At 36.8% G+C, this 24,988-nt stretch overlaps 1 protein-coding gene and 1 pseudogene across 2 annotated transcripts in view; both read left to right on the plus strand.

The window, feature by feature from the left end:
- ZC3H12B (zinc finger CCCH-type containing 12B) overlaps window positions 1-24,988 on the plus strand; it is a gene marked incomplete at its 3' end in the record, with an annotated part of 347,079 nt that overhangs the window by 180,930 nt on the left and 141,161 nt on the right. The window lies entirely within an intron of this gene.
- LOC308551817 (tRNA wybutosine-synthesizing protein 3 homolog pseudogene) lies at window positions 12,140-12,927 on the plus strand (annotated as a pseudogene). The gene has a single exon. The product of its transcript is annotated as a tRNA wybutosine-synthesizing protein 3 homolog pseudogene (transcript).

Genomic DNA, 24,988 nt, shown 5'->3' on the forward strand with positions numbered 1-24,988 from the left:
GGCAGAAATATGGATAGGGCAGGACCCACACCCACAGTGTGGTGATTAAAAATTAGGAAAAACCTGGCTGGCATGGCTCAGTGGTTGAGCATTGACCTATGATCCAGGAGATCATGGTTCAAATCCCGATCAGAGCACATGCCCATGTTGTAGTCTTAATTCCTCACTAGGGGGCATGTCAGAAGCAGTCGATCAATGACTCACTCCCATCAGTGATGTTTCTCTCTCTCTCCCTCTCCCTCTCTCTGAAACCAATAAAAACATATTTTTTTAAATCAGGAAGAATATCTCAGCTGTGGAGGTACCCCTGAGAAGTGAGCTGTCCAGGCTTCACACCCAGCTTACCCATCTTGGACCACCAGTACCTAGAAGAGGAGTCAACATAATATCTGATTGGAAACAAGCAGGGATTGCATCTTAGTCAAGAGAAGTGCCCTTGGAGTCCCACACATTCTTCCTGAGGGGTATGCATAGACTCACTCACAGACTCACTCACTCTGGGCTCCAGTGCAAGGTGACAGCAATAAGGGTGCCAGGGACACACAGGGGTAAAAATCCTGAAATGACTGCTTTAAGGGCAAAGGTTGAAGAAGCAAGTGTAAAGACAGCTCCACTCTGGGGACAAATGTGTAGGCAGCCATCATTGCTTTTTTGTTGAGTCCTCCTCCCACCCAGTGTGCAGGTGCAGCAGGCATCAAATCTGAAATCTCCATTAATCTGGCAAATACAATTCACTCCACTTTGGTGATTTTTTGAGACCTCACTCCACCCAACTCACCTGCTCAACCTGGACTGCTTCCAGTGGCTTTTTCACACAGGCACCTTATCTCTGCTGAAGCTGTGGATTTTCGACAATCTCTCAAAAGTCCACAAACCCCAAAGAAGCAACAGTTGGCCATGGCATACTTTGCAGTACTTACTAAGTAGTCCCAAACCTAACACAGCAGGGACTGGTCTCAAGTTACATTGTAACTCCCATAAGGTGGTGCAAGCCTGCCATAAATTGTAGCCAATGTTGGTCTGGGATGTAGCTTCAACAAAGTGGCCATAAACACTGCACAAGAGGCAGCTGGCCTCAACTCACATTGTGGTGCCCCAAAAAAGTCCCAAAAAAGAGTCCTGCAACACCTGGCTCAGGGGAAAAGGGAAGCTGTTTTACTTGGCCTTACAGAACACTAACTACATAAGCCCAGCCTTCCATAACTTGGACATTTAGAAAATCTACCTAACACATATAAAAAAACACTGGGAGGCAGCCAAAATGAGGAAACAAAGAAACATGAGCCAAATGAAAGAATAGGACAAAACTCCAGAAATAGAACTAAAAAAATTTGGAGGAAAGCAATCTACCAGATACAGAGTTCAAAACACTAGTTATAAAGAACTTATCAGAAGAATAAATGAATTCAATGAGAACCTTAATAAACAGACAGGAACTATAAAAAAGAACCAATCAAAAATGAAGATTACAATAACTGAAATAGAGAATACATTAGAGTGAATCAACAGCAGAATAGGTGAAAAAGGGAATCCAATTGGTGATCTGGAAGACAAGGTAGTGGAAAAAACCCAATCAGAACAGCAAAAATAAAAAATAAATTTTAAAAAATGAGGGTAGTTTAAGGCACAGTCAACATTTACCTCATAGGTATATCAGGAGATGATAAAAAGCAAGGGATTGAAAACCTGTTTCAAGAAATTACAACTGAAACCTTCCCTAACCTGCTGAAGGAAATAGACATGCAATCCATGAAGTGCATAGAGTCCCAAACAAGATGAACCCAAAGAGGTTACACCAATACACATCATAATTAAAATGCCATAGGTTAAAATCAAAGAGAGAAACTTAAAAGTAGCAAGAAAAAAACATTTAGTCAGGTACATGGGAGCTATCATAAGACTGACATCTGATTTATGAATAGAAACATTTCAGGCCAGAAGGTATTGTCATGAAACATTCAAAGCAATAAAAAGCCTAGGCTACTCTATAAACAAGTTTATCATTTATAATAAAAGGAGACAAACAGCAAAATAAGCCAGTCAGAGAAAGACAAGTATCACATAATATCACTCATATGTGGAATATAATGAACAAAAGAAACTGATGAATAAAATAGATATAGAGACATAGAAGCATGGAAAAGACTGAGGAATCTCAGAGGAAAGGCAGGGGTGGGAGAGTGAGTGGGAAGAGATTAACCCGAGGTTAACCTAAGAATTTATATGCATAAATGCATAACCCATGGACATAGACAATAGTATGGGGAAGGTCTGGGGGTGGGGTGGATGCAGGATGGAGGGGATCAATAGGGGGAAAAACAGGGACACCTGTAATACTTTCAACAATAAAGAAAAAAAATTTTTTTAAGTTTCCTAAACAAATAAAAGCTAATGAAGTTTATTGCCACTAAACTATTTCAAGAAATGTTAAAGGAACTTTTTTAAGTAGAAAAGAAAATATCAAAAAATATTTATAAAAAGATTGGAAAGAAAAAAATCTCACTGAAAAAAGCAAACACAGTAAAAGCAAGGGCTCAACTGAATTTAAAGCTACTACAAAGTTTAAAAGTAAAAGTAGGAAGATCACATGTATTTACAACAGTAAATTAAGGGATACACACAAACACACATGCAGAAAAAAGTAAAAATAATGTCAAAACATAAATGTAGAAGGTACGAGTAAAAATGTATTGGTTTTAGAATGTTTAAACTTAAGCAAAAATCAACTTAAATAGACTGCTATAAACACAGCTTTGTGTATACTAAGCACATGGTAAACACAAACCAAAATCTAAAGGAAACATACCAGTAATAAAGAGAAAAAATTCAAACACAACACTATAGAAAGCCATCAACATACAAGAGAAAATGGCCAAAGAATAAGAAATAAACAGAAAGTAACTACAAAAGCAATCAGAACAATTAATAAAATGGCCATAACTATGTAACTGTTATTATTTTAAATGTAAAGGGCTTAAACACTCCAATCAAAAGACATAAAGTGATTGAATGGAGGGGGGGAAAAAAACCAATACCCTTACATACGGTGCCTACAAGAGACCCAGTTCAGATAGAAAGGCATGCACAGACTGCAAGTACAGTGATAGACAAATATTTCATGCAAATGGAAACAACAAAAAAAACAACAACTGGCAGAGCACTACTTATATCATACAGAATAGACTTTCAAACAAGAGCTATTACAAGAGACAAAGAAAGGCATTACAAAATGATAAAAGAATCAATCCAACAAGAAAAAATAACCCTTTAAAACATTTATGTACTCAACAGAAGAGCACCTAAATGTATAAAGCAAATATATATATATATATATATATATATATATATATATATATATATATATTTTTAAATTTTATTGTTTTTTCCATCACCATTTATCCCTTCTATACCTTCTTCCACCTCCAACCAACCTCCTTGCCCCCCAATCACCACATTGTTGTCCATGTCCATGAGTTCTGCCTCTCTCTTTTTTTTTTTTTTTTCTCAATCCCTCCATCCCCCAACACCCACCACCACCAGGGCTGTCTGCCTACTCTCTATCTGTCTGTCTCTATTTTGATAAAGCAAATATTGACTAACATACAGGGAGAAGTTGACAGTAATACAGTCATATCAAAGGACTTTATCACTATATTTACAGAAATGGATAGTCTAGAAAGAAAATCAACAAGAAAACAGAAGCCTTAAATAACAGTAGACCATGTGAACTTTGTTGATATTTTCAAAACATCTCACCCAAAAACACCAGGATATATATACTTTTAAGTGTACATGGAACATTTTCCAGGGGTGATCCCATGTTACTGCACAAAACAAGTCTCAATAAAATTAAGAACATTGAAATCATATAAAGCATCTTCTTCTATCACAATGGTAGAAAACTAGAAATCAATTACAAGAAAAACACTGAAACACACAGAAACACATGAAGGCTAAATGACATGCTACTAAACAATGAGTGGGTTAACAATAACAAGCAAGAAAATAAAATATACCCTGAGAGAAATGAAAATGAAAACATAATGAACCATAATCTATGGGATTCAGCCAAAGCAGTTTTAAGAGGGAAATTTATACTAATACAGGCCTACCTCAAGAAACAAAAAATGTCTCAAATGAACAATCTAACCTTACACCAAAAGGAACTATAAACAGAACAAATAAAGCCCAATATAATTAGAAAGAAGGAAATAATAAAAATCATGGAGGAAATAAATGAAATAGAAACTTTAAGAACAATAGATTAATGGAAGGAATCAATGGGGGGGAGGGGAACATTTGTAATACTTTCAACAATGAAGATCAATTTTTAAAAAAAGAACAATAGAAAACATAATGAAACCAATAACTGGTTCTTTGAGAAGATAACCAAAATTGATAAACCTTTAGACAGACTTATCAAGAAAAAAAGAGAGAAGAACCAAATAAAATCAGAAATGAAAGAGAAGTGAAAACCAACACCAAAGAAATAGAAAGGATTATGATGTACTATGAAAACCTATTGGTCTAAAAATTGGTAACTTGCAAAAAGTGGATAAATTCCTAGAAACACACAATCTTCCAAGGCTGATAACTACTAAAGAAAATGAATCAATAATAAAAAAACTCCCAAAGTATGAGATGGCTTTACAGGCGAATTTTACCAAACATTCAAAGAATTAATATTTCTCCTTATAAAACTATTCCAGAAAAAACAGAAGAGGAGGAAAAGCTCCCAAACTCATTTTATGGTGCCAGTATTTCCCTGATACCAAAAGCAGACAAAAACACTACATATATATATATATATACAGGCTAATATCCCTAATGAATATAAATGCAAAAAGTCCTCAACAAAATATTAGTAAACCTAATTCAACAATACCTTAATAAGGTTATACATCATCATCAAGTGGGATTTATTTTTAGGATGCAAAGCTGGTTCAATATCATAAATCAATTAATATGATAAACCACATAATCAAAATGAAAGGTAAAAATCGTATGGTTACATCAATAGATGCAGAAAAATCATTTGAGAAAATCTAACACTCATTCACAGTAAAAACTCTCAGCAAAGTGGGGATAGAGGGAACATGCCTCACCATAGTAAAAGGCCATATAAGACTAGCACACGGCTAACATCATGCTCAACAGGGAAAAGCAGAAAGTTTTTTTCTGTGATATATTACATTTATTAATTTGCATTTGTTGAACCATTCTTGCATCTCAGGGATAAACCCCCATTATTTTAAGAACAGGAACAAGACAGTGATGTCTACTTTCATCACTTTTATTCAGCGTAGTATTTGGAGTCCTAACCACAGCAATCAGACAATAAAAAGAAATAAATAGCATTTATATTGGAAAGAAGTAAAATTGTCATTATTTGCAGATGACATGATTCTATGTATAGAAAACCCAAAAGAATCTGTCAAAAAACTACAGCTAATAAGTTAATTCAGTAAAGTAGCAGGAGAAAAATTTAATATTCAGAAATTGGTTGCATTTTTATACATCAACAATGAACTATCAGAAAGAGAAAATTAAGAAAACAATCCCATTTTTAATTTTATGAAGAAACTGTTTTCCATAGTGGCTGCACCAGTCTGCATTCCCATCAACAGTACACAAGTGTTCAAGATTGAAAAGGGGTTTGGGGAAAGGTAGAGATCAGCAAAAGGGCAGAAAATGGGGATGGAAAGAGATTTTGCTTGCGGTGATTGGCACATGATGCAATGTGCAGATGGTGTTTTATTGAGTTGTACACTTGAAACCTGTATGGTTTTGCAAACCAATTTCAACCCAATAAATTCAACTTAAAAAAGAAAAAGAAAAAATCACATTCAAAATGCATCCAATAGAATAAAATAGCTAGGAGTAAATTTAACCAAGAAAGTAAAAGACCTGTACTTGGAAAACATAAGACAGTGAAAAAGAAATTGAAGAAAATATAAATAAATGTAAGGCTATACCATTATCATAGATAGGAACAATTAACATCATTGAAATTTCCACACTGTCCAGAGCAATCTACATATCCCATGCAATCCTTATCAATACTAATGGCACTTTTCACAAAGTAGAACAAGTAATTTTAAAATTTATATGTAATTACTAAAGAATCTAAATAGCCACAGCAACCTTGAGAAAGAAAAACAAAGTTAAAAGTATCCTGTTACCTATATCAAACTATAATATAAGCCTACTGTAATCAAAACAGCATGGTGCTGGCATAAAAACAGACACATATATCAATACAACAGAATAAATAATCCAGAAATAAATCCAAACCTATATATCCCATTGATCTATAGCAAAAGAAGCAAGAATATGCAATGTGGTAAAGACAATCTCTTCAATATATCATGTTGGAAAAACTGGACAGATATATTGAAAATAATGAAACTGTATCACTTTCTTATACCATATACAAAAATAAGCTCAAAATAGATTAAAGACTTAAATGTAAGACCCAAAACCATAAACTCCTAAAGGAAAACAGAAGGGGTGAACTTTTTGAAATTGTTCTTAGTAATATTTATTTGATTTTATCTCTTCAAATAAGGGGAACAAAAAATGAATGGAACAACATCAAACTAAAAAGTTTTTTGACAGCAAAGGAAGCCATTAATGAAATGAAAAGATGGCTTGTAGAATGGGAAAAGATATAGGTCAATGATACAATGGTAAGGGGTTAATATACAAAATATGCAAGGAAATCATATAAATAAAATTAACACAAACAAACAATCCATCAATTTAAAAATGGAAAGAAGACCTGAGTACACATTTATCCAAAAAATCATACAGTTGGCCAATACACATATAAAAATAAGATCAACACCACAAATGAGCAGGAAAATGCAAATTAAGACCCTAATGGGATATCACTTCACACCTGTCAGAATGGCTGTCATCAATAAATCAACAAACAACGTGTTGGCAAGGATGTGGAGAAAAGGGAATCCTCGTGCATGGTTAGTAGGATTGTAAATTAGTGCTGACACTATATAAATAATATGGAGGTTCCTCAAAAAATTAAAAATAATGCTAACATATGACAATTTCACTTCTGGATAGTTATCCTAATAAACACAAAACACAAATTTGATAAGATATATGCATCCCTATACTCATTACTGCACTACTTGCAATAGCCAAGGTATAGAAACAACCTAAGTATCAATAGATGAATTGATAAAAAAGAATTGATATATACAGGGTGTCCCAAAAAAGGTATACAAACTTTGAAGAATTATTAATTCCATGAGTTTAGATATGAAAAGAAATAAACATCAATTGAGCTATTGACTGTTAAAGTGTGTATATATATTTTTGGGACACCCTGTATATACAATGGAATATTACTCCACTTTACAAAAGAATGAAATCTTGTGACAAAATGAGTGGGCCTAGAGGGTACTATACTGACTGAAATAAGTCAGACAAAAAAAGACAATTACCATATATTTAGCTTATAACTGTAATCTAAAAAACAAAGTAAACAAACACAAAACAAGCCACAGTAAAGGATAAATGGATGGTTGCCAAATAAGGGAGGGATATGAAGGGATGTGTGAAATAGGGAAAGGAATTATGATATACAAATTGCCAATTACACAAAGATGAGAGTATAAAGTGCAGCATAGGGAACAGTCAACAATATTTTAATAACTATGTATGGTGTAAGATGGGTATTAGGCGTATCAGGGTAATCACTTTGTAAATTATATAAATTTCTAATCACTATGTTGTACACCTGAAACTAACATAATGTTGTGGAGAGATTCTAAAATGGCAGTGGATTAGGTGACAGCTACACTGACATGCTCTCAGAAGCAAACTGGAATTACAACTAAAATATAGAAAAGCCATCTTGAATAATGAAATGAACACTACCTGGAAAGCACCCTCAAAACCAAGGACCTAAAGAGGAGACCACACAGGGGCTGGTATGAAGTGTGGAGGCATGAGAGGATGGGCTGGGTCCCACAAGCAGCAGCTGAAGTTCCTGAGGGATATCTCAGCTGTGGGGGGTTCCCACTGAAAACTCTCAGATCTAAACCACAAGCTGGTATCCCCAGCCCAGAACACCAGAACTGAGAAAGGTGCCCACAAAACATCTGGCTATGAAAAGCAATGGCTTTCTGTCTACCAGGGAGAGATGGCTGGAAATGCAGGCACCTTCTTAAAGGGCCAACACACAAAATTTGGTGTGCAGCCAATCACCTTGGGTTCCCTTAGAGGGAGGGCAGAGTGGACTAGAGCTGTGTGAGCAGAATCCAGAGGTGTTGGCAGCTATCAGGATTCCTGTGCTGAGCCATTCCCCCAATAGCAGAAGGCATCTTTCATATACAGACATTTACAGTCGAAGCAGCTTTTGCCTGGGGGGAAGAAATTGCCCAACCCTGCTGGAAAACCTCTCACCTGACGCTGTGGGGTTTCTATAACCTGAGGCTCACTGAGAGACCGAAGCAGCCTCTGGGTGCTTTGAGTCTTTGCCTAATATGCCTCCTGACCTAGGGCTTGGAAAAGAAGACCTTAGTAGGCACCTTGGTCCTTTCCAAATGCATCCAGAACCAACAGAGTTAACCACAAGCTATGAAGTGTGAAAAACTTCAAACAGGGTACTCAAGGACATTCACAAACAGTGTCTGACATTGGTCTGCACCAGAGACCATCCAAAAGACTGGGAGTCCTAGCAGATCTACCTAATACATAGAAAAAAATTCAAAGAGGCAGCCAAAATGGAGAGACACAAAACAAGAACCAAATGAAAGAACAAGGGAATTCTCCAGAAGAGCTAAAGAAAATGGAGATAAGCAATCTATCAGATATAGAGTTGAAAATACTGATCATAAGGATGTTCAACAGCATGAGAAAAAATACAGAAACTATGAAGGAAATTAAGAATGACATAGTAGAAATAAAAAATACATTGGAAGAAATAAACAGCAAATTATGGGGAAGCTGATAGGATCAGCAAATTAGAAGACAGGGAGGGTAGAAAAAAATCAGTCAGAGAACCAGAAAGGAAAAACAATTAAAAAACAGGAGGACAGTTTAAGGGATCTGTGGGACAGTAAGAGATATAACAATATTCGCATTATAGGAGTGCCAGAAGATCTTGAAAGTAAGTGAAGGTAGGGTAACCTGTTGGAAGAAATAATGGCAGAAAAGTTTCCTAACCTGGTGAAGGAAAAAGTCACACAAGTTCAGGAGCCACAGAGAGTCCCAAGCAAGAAGAAACAAAAGAGGCACATGCCCAGACACATCATAATGAAAATGCCAAAAAATTAGACAAAGAGAGAATCTTAAAAACATCAAGGGAAAAGCAAATTGTTACCTACAAAGGAGCTCCCATAAGGCTGTCAGCTGATTTCTCATCAGAAACTCATGCCAGAAGGAAATGGCATGAAGTATTCAAGGTAATGCAAAACAAAGATCTGAACCCAAGACTACTCTATCCAGCAAGACCATCATTCAAGATAGATAGTGAAATAAAGAGCTTCTCAGGGAAAAAAAAAAAAAAAAAAGCTAAAGGAGTTTATCACCACCAAACCAGCATTGTAAGAAATGTTAAAGGGAGTGCTGTAATAAGTTGAAATAGAGAGAGAGAGAAACAGGCATAAAGAAATAAAATGGCAACAGACAAGTACCTATCAATAATGACCTTAAGTATAAATAGGTTAAATGTCCCAATCAAAACGTAGGGTAGCTGAATGGATAAGAAAACATGACTGAAATATATGTTGTATTCAAGAGTCCTACCTCAGAACAAAAGACACACACAGGCTGAAAAAATTAAAAAATTAAAAACTTCTAGAGGACTTTAAAGGAGAGATTAACAACAATACAGTCACAGTAAAGACTTTAATGCCCCACTGACTTTACTGGATAGATATTTCTGACAAAAAATCAAGGAAACAGTGACTCTAAATGACACACTAGATCAGATGGATTTAATTGACATTTACAGAACATTTCACCCCAAAGCTGCAGAATATACATTTTCCTCAAGTGCACATGGGACATTATCAAAGATAGACCACATGTTAGAACACAAAACAAGTCTCTACAAGTTCAAGAAGACTGAAATCATATTAAGCATCATCTCGGATATTTACACCATGGAATACTATGCAGCTGTAAAAATGAAGGATCCCTTACCTTTTGAGACCGCATGGTGGGACCCAGAAAGTATTATGCTAAGCAAAATAAGCCAGTCAGAGGAAGACAAGTATAACATGATCTTACTCATATAAGGAATCTAATGAACAAAATAAACTGATGAACATAATCTATCCAGTCACATAAAAGCATGGAACAGACTGACAGATCTCAGAGGGAAGGTAGGGATGGGGGATGGGAGAGAGAGAATAAGAACTCATATGCATATATGCATAACCCACGGACACAGAAAATAGTGTGGTGAAGCCTGGATGTGGGGGGTGTAAAGGATCGATGGGGGGAAAAGGGGACATTTGGAATACTTTCAGCAATAAAGATAAATTTTAAAATAATAATAATATAATATTGTATGTCAACTGAAAATGAAAAATATAAAAAGAGATATACCGAACTTGAAGTAAACAATTTAAAAAATGGAATCAGGGAAAAAAGTACCATTTTTGAAGTCATATAAACCTTAGTTCATGTTCCAGCTTTTACTAACTGTATAACTTTGGGAAGCAGTCAACTCTACAAAACTTTGCTTCTCTCATCTTTAAAAAGGGATATTTTTTTCTTTTTTTCCCTTGCCCAAGGTGATATATGAGAACAAAATATTGCTACGAGAAATGCCCAAGATTTTACTGCCTACGTTTTCTTCTAAGATTTTTATGGTTTTGAGTATAACATTTAAATCTAATCTTTTTTTTTTTTTATTCTTGTATATATTGTAAGAAGGTGGTCTAGTTTGATTTTTTTGCACATATCTGTCCAAAAATATTTTGCACTGCAAAGGTAACCATCAGCAAAATGAAGACAACCCAATAAATGGGAGAACACAGTCACTGATACATCTAGTAAAGACTGAATATTCAAAATTTATAAGAAACATAAAACTCAACACCAAAAAAAAAAATCCAATTCAGAAATGGCCAAAGGACCTGAATAAACACTTCTCCAAAAAGGAGAGATGGCCAATAGACATATGAAAAGATGCTCCATGTCACTAATCATCAGAGAAATGCAAATTAAAGCCACAATGAGATATCACGTCATACATGTCAGAATGGCTATCATCAATAAATGAACAAACAACAAGTGCTGGTGAGGAGGTGGAGAAAAGGAACCCTAGTACACTGCTGGTGGGAATACAGACTGATGCAGCCACTATGGAAAACAGTATGGAGTTTCCTCAAAAAATTAAAAATGGAGCTGCCATTTGACCCAGTGATTCCACTTCTAGGAATATTTCCTAAAAAACCGGAAACAGCAATCAGGAAAAATATATCCACTCCTTTGTTCATAGCAACGTTATTTACAATAGCTAAGATCTGGAAACAGCCCAGGTGCCCATCAATAGATAAGTAGATAAAAACAAAGCTGTGGTACATTTACACAATTGTATACTACTCTGCCATAGAAAAGAAGTAAATCTTACCTTTTGCAACAGCATGGATGGACCTGGAGAATATTATGCTAAGTGAAATCAGCCAGTAAGAGAAATACAAGTACCATATGATATCACTTATATGTGGACTCTAATGAACAAATTAAACTAACAAAGTTGAGCCAGACTCATGGATACAGAGAACATATTGACAGCTGTTAGAGGGGAGGATGTGGGGGGCTGGGTGAGAAAGGTGAGGGGATTAAGCAAAGAAAAACAGAAAAACTCATAAACACAGACAACAAACAGTATAGTGATTGCCAGAGGGAAAGGAGTGTGAGGGTAAATGAGTGTAAAGTGGGGTTAAATGGTGATTGAATGAAACTTGACTTGAAGTGGTAAACACACAATACAATATACAGATGTACTGCAGAATTGTATATATGAAACCTACATAATTTTATCAACCAACATCACCCCAATAAATTCAATTAAAAAACAATAAAATAGGCTCCAATATGGCTGCCCCCAGGGGAGGCGAAGGCTAAGGTAAACTGCAGAACCCAAATCCCTCCTCGCATGGATCGCAGCGCGGAGTTCAGAGATGGAAGGAGCAGAGTCTGAACAAGGCGGACCTCAGCCGGAAGGGCAGCGTGGACGAGGGTGTGGCTGAGCTTGTGCAGCTCCTGAATGCGCGAGAGCAGTATTTTACCACCAGCTCCTGCGCTGGCCGCATCCTCCTTCTGGATGGGAGTATAAATGGCTTTGAGGTTCAGAAACAAAACTGTTGCTGGCTGTTAGTTACACACAATCCTTGTGTGAAAGATGATGTGATTGTAGCCCTGAAAAAAGCAAATGGAGATGCCATTTTGAAATTTGAACCCCTTGTTCTTCATGTGCAGTGTCGACAGTTGCAGGATGCACAGCTTCTGCATTCAGTGGCGATAGATTCTGGTTTCAGGAACTCTGGCATAACAGTGGGAAAGAGAGGAAAGACTATGTTGGCTGTCCGGAGCACACATGGCTTGGAAGTTCCATTAAGCCATAAGGGAAAACTGAAGGTTTTACAGCTGCCTACAATGTGCTTTGGAAAGGGAACCCAAACAGAAAATCATCGTGAAAAATAATTCATACTCTCATAAGAAAAAAAGAAACCGAGAAAAAGCAAGTGGCAAATGTGTTACTGAAGAAAATGATAAAAAACTTGAAAGTGATGATGATCCAGGAATCAATGTTACTCTCTTCCCTGAAGATTACTAAGATTTGGTTCTAAAGTGTCTTTGGTAGAATATGTTTCTAATAATTATTGTAAAGCTGCTCTTTATAAGAGTATTTTAGTTCATTGAGTGTATCAGACATTCAGAAAAGCAAGGTTTAATTTTTTTTTAATTTTTAAATTTTATTTTTGTTTAAAGTGTTACAGATGTCCCTTTTTCTCCCCAATTACCCGTATTTTAGAGACACCCATCTTATAAACATAGATGCCTTTTTGAAATAGCTGTGTATGATGTTTGCTCATTAAGTACCATCTTTTAAATCACAGAAATTCATTACAAAAACAAAATTACAATTTTTAATGCATCTCTTTTTTTAAGTTTTAATTTCTACTTCTGCAAAACAGAACTATCATACCCTTTCAAGAGAAACTGAACTTTAGGAATACTTGAATAAAAGTCATAGCAACATTTTACTTAGGTTTAACTTTGAAATCTTCAGCCTTAACAGTATACTTCAGAGTTTGCCTGCTGCCATGGAGTCCAATAACAAGATTTTCCCTCTCTTTTGACCCTGTGAATAAAACGACTGATACCCTTTTTGTTCAGAACAAAATAATCTGAACCGTTTTTCCCCTTTATTTCTCACAAACCAGTCTCCATAAAACAGTGAGCATGATTTTTCACTAAGCCTGTTCAGAAATGATAACTTAAGACGCAATTTTTTAAAATTCAACCTAATTGTTAAAAGCATTACAGATGTCCCCTTTTCTCCCCCCATTGACCCCCTCCACCACACACCCGCCCCATCATCAGGCGCTCCCCACACCATTGTCAAGACACAGGCACCTTAATGGAGCAAGTGTGCTGTGGAAAATTGCCAGGAATCAGAAGCCTTGAGTTTGAGTTCTGACTACTGCATAGAAGTTGGAGGTCCTTGAGCAAATCGCTTCATTTCCTAGGGCTTCCATTTCTTCTATACAATAGTTATTGTAATACCTGGAGTCGAGGAACCTTGATTTTTTTAAACAACTCATCCAAGTGATTCTGATAAAATTAGACTAGTACTTTTTAGAATCCACTGGTAACAGACTTAATCCTGAAGGCACTGAAGAGGAATTAAAGATTTTTTAGTAAAAAAAGTAACATGACTAGATGTTGCAGTGTACCTATGCCACGTACTGTGTGCATTCACATTATAGAAGGCTAAGCAGGGGCTTCCAGAATATTAATTAGTTAAGTCACTGTCCTTATTCTTTGGTCTAAGGCAGCTGCTAGGAGGAGTGGCAACCGGTACAGCTGTGTAAGTTGACCTCTGCACAACTCCAGGAGGGGACATTCTCCACATATGACAATATGAATGACACCCATGAACTTGTGCAGTGCACATTCCTATACACTAACATATACAGCAGTCCTGCCAGAAGGAAATTTGGCCAGGAAAGAAATCTTACAGTCGTAGAATATCTGGAACATTTCTTCTAATTTAATGAATAGACTATGGAAAACCTGCAACGCAGGTAGATCGAAAGAGGAGAGAAATAATTTAAAAATAAGTCCTACATACATAGGAACTGTAGGAAAAGCATTGGGGTGGGGTTGGGGAATGACTATGCATTGCGCTGTTTAGAAATATCTCTAATGGCTCAAATGCACTGACACTTCACTCATTTAAACTGATCCCTGAGGGACCTATGTATTCCAAAGTTCTATACCCTGAGTATATGCATGAGAATCTGGAGGAGAGGAGCTGCCTCCTAATTCCTTTATTTATATGTTCAAGCCACATGCCTGATAAAAAATATTAAAAACTTCAAGTGGGCAATTTAGTAATAATATGTAAGATCACTTATTGAGAAATACTGAGTGGTTTATTTTCATTGTTGTTGATCTCCCCAAAATAAGAATTTTTTTTCTTCCCCTAGGACAAAGGCAAGTATTTTTATTCCTAAGGCCTGGATTCTCCATTTCTCCACATCACCTATGAGTTAACTATACTTGAGTTTAACAATGCAAGAGTTAGGGGCACCAACCCCTTGCACAGTTGAAAATTTGAATATAACTTCTGACTTCCCCAAAACTTAAATGCTAATAGTCTACGGTTGACTGGAAACCTTACCAATAAGTAGTAGATGAACACATATTTTTTATGCTATATGTATTATATACTGTATTCTTATAATAAAGTAAGCTAGAGAAAAGAAAAATAAAATAAAATTAAAATAAAATAAAATATAAAATCGGAATAATATTTTTTCTCATAAAGCGTTTGTAAAAATAAATAAAATATTATGAATAAGGTTCTTTTGGACAGTGGTTGGCAGATAATTATCACTTGATAAATAGAGTTTTATTAGCTATTGTCATTGACCAACTCACAGACTAACAGAAGTAACAGGCACATATATAATTATAACACACTGTAATTAAAGTTGTGTTAGAGACATTTTCAAAAACTACTATGGGACTGAAAAGAAGGGATGCATAATTGTGATTAGCAGGGATAGTGAAAGTATCATAGATAAAGTACATATTCACTGGGATTAAAGGATGAGTGGGCAGACAAAATGCATTCTAGGTATAGAAAACAGTATGAAAAAATATCTCAATTTCTAAAAATTCATGGCTGTACCAGGGAAATTCAGAAGAAAGTCCCAAGGATTTGAAGTCCTCTATAAAGTCAAAGAATAATTGTAGTGAGATAACTAGAAAAATTGGAGGTTACTGTCTAAAAGTAGAATAATAGATATTAATATTGGGATATTAAGATTTTTGTTACTGCCCGGCCGGGCGTGGCTCAGCGGTTGAGCGTCGACCTGGGATCCAGGAGATCGGGGTTCAATTCCCGGTCAGGGCACATGCCCTGGTTGAGGGGTTGATCAATGACTCTCTCATCATTGATGTTTCTGTCTCTCTCTCTCCCTCTCCTTCCCTCTCTCTCTGAAATCAATAAAGATACATTAAAAAAAAAAAAAAAAAGATTTTTGTTACATAGCCAACCATAGTGATAGTAAGTTCTGGGATAAGCACCTAAAAGAGGGTGTTAAATGGAAATGAAGACAAGTGCATACAATTCACTAATAATACATTTTTAAGTTAAATTTTTATTTTGGTTACTTTGCATTTGTCATTTCTTAAAATTTCTGAGCAATAATTCTGTTCAATTTGATATTTTCTTATTTTTCTGTGTATAAATTTGACCTACACAGAATTGATCCATATCTAATTTCAACAACAGAAGGAAAATGGGAGACATAAAGAACAAAAAAGTTTAACTAGTCAGTAGTATTTATTGAACATATTACAATTTATCAAATATGATTATATTCATTGTATCATTTGGTCTTGCCAACTACTTCATGAAGAAGGCAAGAATTATTACTATTTCCATTTGACAGATAAGGAAACTGAAGCCCAGAGAAGTAACTTGTTGGAGGTCATACCACCTTGCAGAAAACATGTACCCACCATTTCTGAATCAAAATTCCTGTGTACCTTCCACTAGAACAGTACTGCTGTTAAAAGTAGTTCTGATAAATTTAGGATCATTGATATGTGTATAAATAATGTCCTATTCACTTCTATTTGTCGATACACACAAATTAATAGATTCATAGAATGTACAAATTGGATAGAAAAGACCATCTAGGCTATGGAGGGGAAACTGAAACTTAGGAGGAAGTGATTTGTCTAAGGTCACATGAAAAGAAAATGACAGGAGGAGAATTCAGAACTACAAGTTTCTTCTCTTATGCTACTAGGTCAGCCTCAGGCAAAACCTTTCCTAGGCATAATAGTTATGATCAGTAACAAATATTCAGTGCCATGTACTGTGCATTTTATGTACATATGTAATTTTATCCTTTGATGTAGGTAGTATTACCTACTTCTCCTCACAGAGATACAGAGAAAACATGCTCAGAGAAGTTAGTTAAGTTGCACAATAATAAAAGTGAGTAGGTAGGAAATCAAGATTTTAACCTGAGCAGCATGAACTCCAAATTCAGAAAGCAGTGAGGTAATGTAAATATGTAATACAGGATGTTCTAAGAAAATAAGGAATTAAGGGGAACTGGAGAGTACATGGCTCACCTAAAAATATTGAAATCAATTCTTATGTCAGTGGACTGGTCACACACAATTAATCAGTGGGCCATATCAAGCTTACTGGCAACCAGTTGACAGCCCTTGCTACTACCTCTCAGGTGTGTGGGAATTTTAGTGAAAATTGGATGTCTGACTGTGGTAACTATCACTGTCTTAGTGGAAACATTTCCTAAGCATAGCAAAAGGTAGTAAATATTTCATAATTTATTAAAATAAGTGTATAGATCATGTATAAGATTGCCAATTTTTCACATACTGTAGCTACACTCTTACCACTAGGAGTGTTTCTTACTTCTATAAAATATTAATTTAAATTATTTTCTATGTCTAGGGTATTACACAAAAACATCTTTTGTTGTTATCATTGTTAGTTAGTTTAAACCTAATAGAAAAGGTGAAAAATGACTCACATGCTGCTTCAAGTCATGACAAAGTAACTAGAGCTGAACTTGCTTTGCTGCCATAAAAAAATTAAAATAAATATAAAACAAGAAAATCAGGGAAAGGGTAAGTAAAAACTGTTTCAGACACTGGACAACAGACAGCACAAGATTGTGTCCTGAGAGAACGTATATGAATCAGTTGAGCCAAATATTCACCTCAACATTCTTATGGAAGCACTTTCTTGACTGTGCCACATGGAGAGGTAACCCAACCAGAGTGCAATGGTCTCTCTGAGTTCAGTAGTCAGAGATCAGAGTTTGGGGAACCTGGGATGACTGAAATTTGTGGAGCATAGTACTAAAGTGGAGGTAAATTCAGGAAGAAAAAGCTCCAGAAAATTGCTGGAAGTTCCTCTTGAGTTTTTGGCTGAATATAAGCTGCACATGTGGAGACTGAAATTTGGCCATGCCCAGTAAAGAAAACTACGAAGAGATGTAATATGACAGAGCTCACACAGAGCTCTGAGAAATTCCAATTAGCATGAGCAGAAATATCCTTGTTACATGCTCAGATATTCAATAGAATAGAGACCTCATAAAAGTCAAATTCTAATAATAGTCCCAAATTAGATCTAGAACAAAGGTTGCTCAGAACCTGTCCTAACAAAGCTCAAAAACAATCCTAGAAGAACTAACATTACCAAAAATAGAAAATTATATAAATCCAGGGCTCTGTCCTTCCACAAAAGCAACTAATATGCTGACCAAAAATGCTAGAATCAACTTTGGTTGAACTCTAGCATTTAGTCAAAAACTTACAATAGCCAGGAGGAGGCTTATTGAAGAAATAATCTGTTGCTTTGCAGTAAAAGTGTTCTGTGGCATGTTAACATTGTTGACTACTATACCCCACACCTCAGATCAATGGTAGCCATGAGGACAACAACCCACACTCTTAATGCAAGTTATCAGTTCTTGAGGGAGTATGACAGACTATCCACAAAGAATTGTGTTTGGAGGTTTGATTTCTATAGTTGCTCCATGAAGCACCAGCACAAGGGCTTGTATCTCTTTCAATCAACTCAAACATTTTTGAGGGCCATGGTGACTTCAAAGGCAACATTTTCAAAAAAAGCATTTGAAGACACAATTGTTGTTTGCAGCAATCTTGATTAAGTGTCAGGACAAGTGTCAACATAAGAAACATTTAAACCTGTAGAAAATGTTTGTGAGTTTATTTGAGCCAAAATGACAATTGCCAGGAATCAAAATCTCAAAAGATTGAGAAAATGCTCCAGAAAATGACAGTTTTACATCTTATTTTATACATTACAATAAAAATAGAAGATATAAGTGGGTTTCATGATATTCTTTGGTGACAGATTAGAGAGGCAGGAGAAAGAAAAGTGGATGGAGGGGTGGGAACCTCTGGGTTAGGATAAAAAGTAAAATGATAGACACATGCCTCTTTTACATAGGTGAGTACAGGATAGTTAATAGTAAACAACTCAACAACAATAACAATGAGGGGATTCCCAGTCTTTGCCCTGGTGCATAGGTTGTGCCCTGAGGGGTCCAGAAAAGGGAAAGTTACCTTGACATTCCAAATCATGTTATCATAGATGCAAAAAGACAATAGACAGGCCCATTTAAGATAAAAGTTGACCTTAGGGAAAATTCTAGCCTAGGACATGACCACCATAAACTGCTTTTTGTTAAAAAAATTAATTTTAGACCATCCTTTATGGCTATTTTAAGTCTCTGAGTTTGTAAGTTTGCCATGCAGGCCTCCCTTGAGCTTGTCAGGTTTAGTATGTGGCCCCTTTTCATCCACACAAGCAACAGACAGATTGAAAGGCCTGAGAAAGAAGAGGTTGTGAAAATGTTGTAGGTGGCAGGAACAGCACCAGATGTTAGACTATTGAGGTCAGATAGGGCCTGGGTTCAGCAACCTTTCTACTTGAGTTCTGACTAGGAAAGAATTCAGAGCCAAGACTCAAAACTATAAGAGAACATTTATTTATAAAATCACAGAGGTAGAGGAAGCAATTCGCAGAAGAAATGAGCTTAAGAACAAGTTAGAGAGGCAAAGGAAAGGGGATGAAAGGCCACCTTACAAATATCCTTTGCCAGGCACCCAGGACTTTCTGCTCTTGTGACCTTCTGTACTCAGGGGATCATCCTTGCTCTGCTCTTGTCTGTTTAACTGCCTATTACAAAAGGAGATATATGTGGGGAATAAGCACTTTAAAAAGCTTCCTGGAAAATCAAGAAGGCCATGTGCATGCTCATAAAATGCTTGAGAAGACCCTAAGCTTTCACATCATGTAAATGGCCTGAAAATGCATTGAAGAAGTGCCTTAATAGAAAGACAAAATGTGAAAACAAGAAGAGTATTTTTTTTCTATTTTTCTGGCTACAACTTTTTAAGAAAACTGAATCACAACACTAACTGATCACTAAGATAACAAAACCCAGACTTCACTAGCCAATGTGTGTTGACATAAGAACACCAAAACATGTAGAAAATTTTTATAAGATTTTATTAGAGTTTATTTGATCCAAAAAGAAAACACACCTGGAGAATTAGCAGCAGAGAGGATTCCAGATGGTGGCAGGTTGATTGGAAGCTACACTCACAATCTTCCAGGGCCAAACTGGAATTACAACTGAAATATAGAAAAAAACATCCTGAATGAGCAACTGAAGACTAGCTAGAGAGAGCATTCACGACCAAGGAAATAAAGTGGAGACCGCATAAAGGCTGGTAGGAAGTATGGAGGCACAAGTGGGCTGGCCAGGCGCCCACAGGCAGGGATATTTCAGCTATGGAGGGTTCCCACTGAAAATTCTCTGGTCTAAACACCAAGCTGGTAGTCCCAGCCAAGAGCACCAGAATTGAGAAAGGTGCCAACATAACAGCTGGCTGTGAAAAGCAGTGGGGTTTCTTTCTGCCAGAGAGAGAGGGCTGAAAATGCAGGCACCCTCTTAAAGGGCCAGTGTATAAAATATTGTGTACAACCACTTACTTTGGGTTCTGGCAAAGGGAAGGCAGACTGGACTAGGTATGTGTGAGGAGAATCTAGGGTTGGGTGCTCTGGGGATAGAACTCGGATTCTTGTGCTGAGTCATTCCCTGGTACTGCAGGGGACATTATTCTCAGAAAAATCTTTGCCATCCAGGCAGATTTTGCTTCAAGGAGAAGCAATTGTCTCACCCATTGGAAAACAGTTCACCTCACCCTGCAGATTTTACTCCTCACTGTGGTCTAGAGCCTGAAGTTCATTAAGAGACAGAATAACAATCACACTGCACACAGCAACAGATCAATGAATGCTCTGAGTCTTTGCCTCATCTGCTTCTGAACTCGGGCCTAGGAAAATCAGACTTTGGTGTGCATCTTGGTCCTTTCAAAATGTACCCAGCCCAAACAGAGGAAGCCACACTGTGGATTGTTGAAAGCTCAGGGCCAGTCACAAACTATGTATGACATTGGCCTGCACCAGAGACCATCCAAAAGACTGGGAGTCCTAGCAGATTTAATTAATGCATAGAAACAAACCAAAACAAGAAGACAAAATGGGGAGACAAAAAAACAAACAAACACCCAAATGAAAGAATAAGAGAAGGAGAGCTAAATGAAATGGAGGCAAGAAATTTATCAAATATAGAATTCAGAATACAGATTGTAAGGATGCTCAACAGCATAAGAGAAGATATAGAAAATATGAAAAAGCAGCAGTCTGAAATGAAGAATTAGAAAACAGGGTAGAAAACATCACACAATCAGAGAATAAAAAAAGAAAAAACAATTTAAAATCAGAAGAATAGTTTAAGGGAGCTGTGGGACTACATGAAACATAACAATATCTGCATCATAGGAGTAAAAGAAGGAGAAGAAAGTGAGCAAGAGATAGAGAATCTATTTGAAGCAATAATGGCAGAAAACTTTCCTAACCTGGAAAAGGTCACTCAAGTTCTCAAGGAACAAATAGTCCCAAGCATGAACAACCCAAAGAGGCTCAAGCCCAGACAAATCATAAGTGAAGTGTGAAAAATTCAAGACAAGGAGAGAATCTTAAAGACAGCAAGAGAAAAACAATTTATAACTTACAAAGGAGATCCCATAAAGCTGTCAGATGATATCTCATCAGAAACTCTATAGGACAGAATGGAATGGCATGAATTATTCAAGGTAATGAAAAGCAAGGATCTGAAACCAAGATACTCTGTCCAACAAAGCTATCATTCAAATTAGATGGTGAAATAAACAACTTTCTAGACAATAAAAGGCTAAAGAAGTTTGTCACCACCAAATGAACATTGTAAGCAATGATAAAGGGACTATTGTAATAGTAAGAAGAAATAGAAACAGAGAAACATAGGCATAAAAAATAAAAATGGCAATAAATAAGTACTTATAAATAATAACTTACTTGTAAGTGGGTTAAATGCTCCAATAAAAATACTTAAGGTAGCAGAATGGATAAGTAAACAAGATTCAAATATATGCTAACTACAAGAGACCCATCTCAGAACAAAAGATACACACATAAGGGGAACCCTAGTACACTGCTGGTGGGAATGCAGACTGGTGCAACCACTATGGAAAACAGTATGGAGGTTCCTCAAAAAATTAAAAATGGAGCTGCTTTTGACCCAGTGATTCCACTTCTGGGAATATATGCTAAGAACCCTGAAACACTAATCAGAAAGAATATATGCACCCTTATGTTCATAGCAGTGCAGTTTACAATAGCTAAGATCTGGAAACAGCACAAGTGCCCTTCAGTAGGTGAATGGATAAAAAAGCTGTGGGACATATACACCATGGAATACTCTGCAGCTGTAAAGAAGAAGGATCTCGTACCCTTTAGGACAGTATGGATGGACCTGGAGAAAGTTATGCTAAGTGAAACAAGCCAGACAGAGAAATACAAACATCACATGATCTCGCTTATATGTGGAATCTAAACAACTTAATAAACTGATAAACAGACTAGGTTCAATGACATGGAAGCATAGATGAGACTGACAAATGTCAGAAGGATGGAGGAGGGCGGGTGGGTGGAGGGGGAGAGAGTAACCAAAGAATTTATATGCATATATGCACAACCCAAGGACACCGACAATGGTGGGGAGAGGGACTGCGGAGCAGGGTGGGGCAGAGTGGAGTGGGTCATTGGGGAGAAAAAGGGACATCTGTAATATTTTAAACAAAAATAAAATTAAAAAAAAATAAAAAGATACACACATGATGAGAGTGAAAGGATTAAAAAATATTTTCCATGCAAATGGAAATGAATAAAAAGCTGGAGTAGCAATACTCATATCTGATCAAATTAACATCAAAATGAAGGCCATAACAAGAGACAAGAAAGGTCACTACATAATACTAAAGAGATAGATCCAACATAAGCATATAACCCTGGTAAACATATGTGCACCCAATATAGGAGCACCTAAATAAAAGTTTATAAACTTCTTAAGGAAGTTTTTAAGGGAGAGCTCAACAGCAATATAATCATAGTAAGGGACTTTAACACCCCACTGACTTTACTGGATAGATATTTCTGACAAAAAAATCAACATGGAAACAGTGATTCTAAATGACATACTAGATCAGGTTAAAGTAACTGATATTTACAGAACATTCCACCCCAAAGCTGCAGAATATACATTTTTCTCAAGTGCACATGGGTAGTTCTCAAAGACAGACCACATGTTAGGACACAAAAAAAGCCTCTACAAGTTGAAAAAGATAGAAATTATATCAAGCATCTTCTCAAATCACAATGGCATAAAATTGGAAATCGACTACACATAAAATACTTAAAAACATTCAAACACATGGTGGCTAAATAGAATGTTATTAAAAAATGAATGGGTTACCAATGAAAATAAGAAATAAATAAAAATACTTCCTGAAACAAATGAAAATCGACACACAACAACCCAATATACATGGGACACAGTCTTGAGAGGCAAGTTCATAGCACTACAGGCATACCTTAAAAAACAAACAAAAACATTTAATAAACTGTGTAACCCTACCACTTCAAGATTTAGAAATAAAACAGCAAGTAAAACCCAGAGTAAGTAGAAGGAAGAAAATAAAGGTCAGAGCAGATAAATTACACAGATACTAAAAAAAAAAACACAAAAGATCAGTGGAAACAAGAGCTTCTTCTTTGAAAAGGTAAACAAGTTGATGAACCTTTAGTTGAAAACATCAAGAAACACAGGGAGAGGACCTAAAAAAATAAAATCAGAAACAAAAGCAGTGAAGTAACAACCGACACCAGAGAAATACTAAGGTTGTAAGAAAATAATATGAACAAGAGATTAAAGATGGCGAAAGACTTAGTGGAATCTACGCTGAACCTCTCTGAGGACCAAACTGGACTTACAACTAAAATATAGAAAAACCATTCTGAATAATCAACTGAAACTAAAGACGAGCTGGAGAGCACCCTCATAACCAAGGAGTAAAAGTGGAGAGACCACATAGAGACTGGTAGGAAGTGTGGAGGCACCAGATGGCTGGTGGTCTCCCACAGTCAGCAGCTGAAGGTCCAGAGGGATATCTCAGCTGTGTGTGTTTTCCACTGAGAACTCTAGGGCCTAAACTTCAGGCTGGGCTTCCCAGCCAAGAGCACCAATACTGAGAAAGGTGCCCAGAAAACATCTGGCTGTGAAAAGCAGCCAGGTTTCTGTCTGCCAGAGAGAGAGGGCTGGAAACACAGGAACCCTCATAACGAGCCAACACACAAATATTCATGTGGAGCCACTCACCTTGGGCTCCAGCAGAGGGAGCTCCGAGTGGACTGGAGCTGTGTGGGGAGAATCTGGAGTTGTGCACTCTGGAGATTGAGCTCAGAAAGCACCCCTCTGGATTCCTGTGCAGAGTCATTCCCCCATACTGCAGAGGACATCTTTCTCAGGCAGACAATTTGCTGCTTTTGCCAGGGGAAAAGTGAAGCAATTCCCCCACCCTGCTGGAAAACCTTTCGCCCAATCCAGAGGAGTTTCTTCAACCAGAGGCTCATTAAGAGACTGATGACAACTAGCCTCTTCACCCTATGGTGTTTCTACAGCCTGAAGCTCATTAAGAGAATCAGATTAAACAGCCTTCAGGCAGAGGAAGATATCAGAGTGCTTTGAGAATTTGCCTGATCAGCTTCTGGACACCGGCTTTGGAAAAGACTGGCCTTGGAAAAGAAGACTTTGGTGTTCATCTTGGTTCTGTCCAACCCCACCCAGCCCCAGCATAGGAGACCTCATGCTGAGTGTGGTGATAGCTTGAAACAGGATACTCAGGACCAGTCACAAACTGTGCCTGACATTGGCCTGCACCAAGACCATCCAGAAAGACTGACAGTCTTAGCAGATCTACCTAATACACAGAAACAAACCCAAAAAGGCAACCAAAACTTGGAGACAAAAAAATAAGCCCCAAATGAAAGAATAAGAGAACTCTCTAGAAAAAGAGCTAAATGAAAGGGAGGTAAGCAATCTATCAGATATAGAGTTGAGAATACTGATTGTTAGGATGCTCAGCAAGATGAAAAAGATATGGAAACTATGAAGGAAATTAAGAATGGCATAGCAGAAATAAAAAATACATTGGAAAGAATAAACAGCAGATTAGAGGAAGCTGAGGATCGGATCAGTGAATTAGAAGACAGGGTAGAAAAAATCACTCAATCAGAGATCCAAAAAGA

Source organism: Miniopterus schreibersii (genome assembly GCF_964146895.1).
Source record: "Miniopterus schreibersii genome assembly, chromosome: X".
Classification (NCBI taxonomy): domain Eukaryota; kingdom Metazoa; phylum Chordata; class Mammalia; order Chiroptera; family Miniopteridae; genus Miniopterus; species Miniopterus schreibersii.